This window comes from Neofelis nebulosa, chromosome 3 (assembly GCF_028018385.1).
Source record: "Neofelis nebulosa isolate mNeoNeb1 chromosome 3, mNeoNeb1.pri, whole genome shotgun sequence".
Classification (NCBI taxonomy): domain Eukaryota; kingdom Metazoa; phylum Chordata; class Mammalia; order Carnivora; family Felidae; genus Neofelis; species Neofelis nebulosa.
In genome coordinates this window covers 15,368,425-15,371,720 of record NC_080784.1, presented here as the reverse complement: position 1 = coordinate 15,371,720, position 3,296 = coordinate 15,368,425, and the positions used below count along the sequence as shown (strand labels likewise).

General features: G+C 48.8%; 1 long non-coding RNA gene across 1 annotated transcript; it reads right to left on the bottom strand.

The window, feature by feature from the left end:
* Positions 1 to 404: 404 nt before the first annotated feature.
* LOC131506392 (uncharacterized) lies at positions 405 to 3,046 on the bottom strand. The gene is made up of 3 exons (XR_009258905.1): positions 2,960 to 3,046; positions 1,471 to 1,624; positions 405 to 1,169 (listed from the first exon to the last, which is right to left on the bottom strand). It is a non-coding gene; the product is annotated as an uncharacterized LOC131506392 (long non-coding RNA).
* Positions 3,047 to 3,296: the final 250 nt, after the last annotated feature.

Sequence of the window (3,296 nt, the reverse complement as noted above, 5' to 3'; positions counted from 1 at the left end):
AGAGGATTCAATGCTTAAATTTGCAAATGATGTTGAATTTGACATCGGGATTAGAATGTCAAAAATTAAAACTAAGGCACATGACTGAAAGTCTGTTCAGGAGTTCAGGAAATAACTCGATGAGGAGAATTTACACCATGGAGCCTTTATATCTGTGTCTTAGAGAATTTATTTGAACATAAAAATGTAGTCATTTTTCCAATAATAAGGGCTTTACGATACCTCTGAAAGTAATTAGACACAATGGTTTCCCTTAGAAATGTGTCCCAAAGCCCTGGAAGAGGAGACGGGAATCCTGCAGGAGCTGTGACATCAATGTCCCTTATAGCCCCGGGTAAGTCAGCACAGCTTGATGGTGTTGGGGACAAGGGAGGCGGGCCCAGGCGTGGAGCGTGTCAGAGCAGGGGACAGAGAGACACGAGAGAGAACAGCAGCACATGTGAGAATGATCTGTCCATCCCGCAGGACCAGCCCGCAGGCTGCACACATATGGGACGGCAGGGGAAACAAAAGCAGCCACAAGAAACGGGGTTGGGTAGCTGTCACGTCACAGCCGGAAGAGCACGTGCAAATGCCTGCGGTAGGACACCGAGGCCGCCCAGGGCTCACTGCGTTCGTCAGGCTCTCCAGAGACACAGAACCAATGGGATGTGCATGGAGATATATACAAAGAGATTTGTTTCAAGGAATTGATCCACCCAATTGTGGGAGGCTGGCAAGTCCAAAGCCTGCAGGGTAGGCTAGCAGTCTGGAGACCCAGAGTAGAGTTGATGTTGCAGTTCAAGTCCAGAGGTAGTCGGCTGGCAGAATTCCTTCTTCTTCACAGGACCTCAGTCTGTTTACTCTTAGAGCCTTCAACTGATTGGACAAGGCCCACCACATCATGGAGATTAATGTCCTTTACTCAAAATCTACTGAATTAAATGTTGATACGATCTAAAAATACCCACACAGCACCATCTAGACTGGTGTTTAAACGAATATCTGGATACCATGGCCTAGCCAAGGTGACACATAAAACTAACCCTCATACACACCTTTCTCCTGGGTTCTCCCTCAACTGGTCAGGAGGTCTGGGATGATGGGGAGGGCTGGATTTCCGGCTGTTTCAAAGGCAGTGAAGAAATGCCATTTGGTTTCTGTCACTGTCGCCTGGGTCTGAGGAAAACCTGCATTAGAACGAACACTGGGGGGGTGCCTGGGTGGCTCAGTTGGTTAGGCGACTGACTTCGGCTCAGGTCATGATCTCATGTTTCGTGAGTTCGAGCCCCACGTCGGGCTCTTTGCTGACAGCTCGGAGCCTGGAACCTACTTCAGATTCTGTGTCTTCCCTTCTGTCTACCCCTCCCCTGCTCACGCTCTGTGTCTCTCTGTCTCTCAATAATAAATAAACGTTAAAAAAAAATTAAAAACAAAAAAAAGAACGAACACCGGGAAGTGATCATGTTGTGAAAAATTTGACATTATTACCTGATGCCATACACCATGAATGTGCCCAGTCTACACGCAGATGCTGTTCGGATTCCTGACAGATCCCTCCTGTCATGATTGAAGCCCGTCACCCTCAAGCCTTGGTTCTCAAACTTCCAGAGGAGGAAGGGCCATTCTTCATTTTGTTGTTGTTCTTATCACAAGGAGAAAAGAAAATATCAAAGCTCGCCATTTTTCCACTTTCCCAGGAGAGAGCGCAGGTTGATCTCTCCAAAACCTCTGAGTTTTACATTTCTTTCGCATGAAAATCTATGCCTCTGGGGAAGAAAAAATTTATTTGTGAGCTCAGATGTTTGCAATAGAGAGCGTCCCGGCAGAAAAGTAATTATGTGTCCTGGAGAGGCTGGTTGAAGGGAAGGTGTGAGGTTCGTCCCAGTGCTGTCCTAGCGTTAAGGGGGAATACCCGAAATGGGCCGTTACAACAAGTGCAGAAACCCCTAGATCAGGAATCACGTGCACCCGGATTCTAATTCTGATGCTGCTGCTAACTGATCACGTGACCTCAGGCAAATCGCTTCAGTGTTCTCTCCCTCAGTTTTCCAGATCTTTAAGATGGAGATAATAATCCACGCCTCCCTCCCAGAGTTACTGTGCTTAATTTTGATAATATACATAAATGTGCCAAGGGCCACGTAAACGTGAATAACTATCATTTCTTTGGACAGAGACAGCTGTTTCTAGGAACAAAATAATACTGAAATTGGAGAACTAAGGTCACCTACCTGATCATTTTAATCTTTAACTCACAGGCAGTGGGGACTCTAACACTTGCTAACGCCCTGTACAGAGATGGCATTGGCAGATCCCCGGCGATCGATTTTATGAACTCTGGAAGTGTTGATTTCAGTGTTTATTTTTGTTTCAGATGTGGAGCCAGAAAGAACAGCAGTGATGCTGAGTTGCTGGAGGAACACAGCAGATGGACCCCCTGTTGGGACCTTTCCTTCCGTTCTGAGCGCCTGGACTGCACTGGAGTGAGAGGCTATCAGTCACATGGATCCCTTTTCTCCAGTGCAGGCAAGTGAGTGGCCCGGGCTGGCCAATCAGAACACCCACCTCCCTTGCCCCAGTGACTGGTCCAGGAGAGGTCATGTGACCTAAACTGACTCCGGACCTTCTCTGTGGCCCTGATGTCAGCTCTGAGGAAGAGAGGTCTTCTCTTCTTTGTGACTGTGAGCATTTTGTCTTTGGTTTCTTAGCAAATGTGTGTGTTGTGAGTCGAAGAGCGTCCCCCGCCCCCCAGCTTCATGTGCACCCACAACCTCAGCATGCAACCTTAATTGGAAATAGGGTCTTTGCAGGTAACATTGGTTAAAAATCTTGAGATGCAATCCTCCTGGATTTAGGGTGGGCCCTACATCCAGTAACCGGTGTCCGAAAAGGAAGAGAAGAGGACACAGAGACACAGAGAAGAGGCAGACCTTGGAGGGACGCACGGACACACGAGGAAACACCAAGGATCGCCTACCAGCAGCCACCAGGAGTGAGGAGACGCAGGGATGGTTTCTCCCTCAGAGCCGGCAGAAGGCACGAACCTGACTGACACCTGATTTTCCACTTCTGGATGGCAGAACTGCCAGAGAATAGATTCGCATCGTTCGAAGCCCCCCGTTGGGCAGTCGTTCATCACGGCAGTCCTAGGAAACCAACAGAGAGTCCTGCAGAATTCAACAAGTTGAATGGACACAGTGGGCCCGAGGAAAGGGGGGAACTAGGGTAGCCCCAGGGACCTGGCGGCCGGCATGTGGACCTTCGGTATGACGCTCCTCTGTGTCCTGCAGCTCCTCTGTGCCAGACCGTGTCTC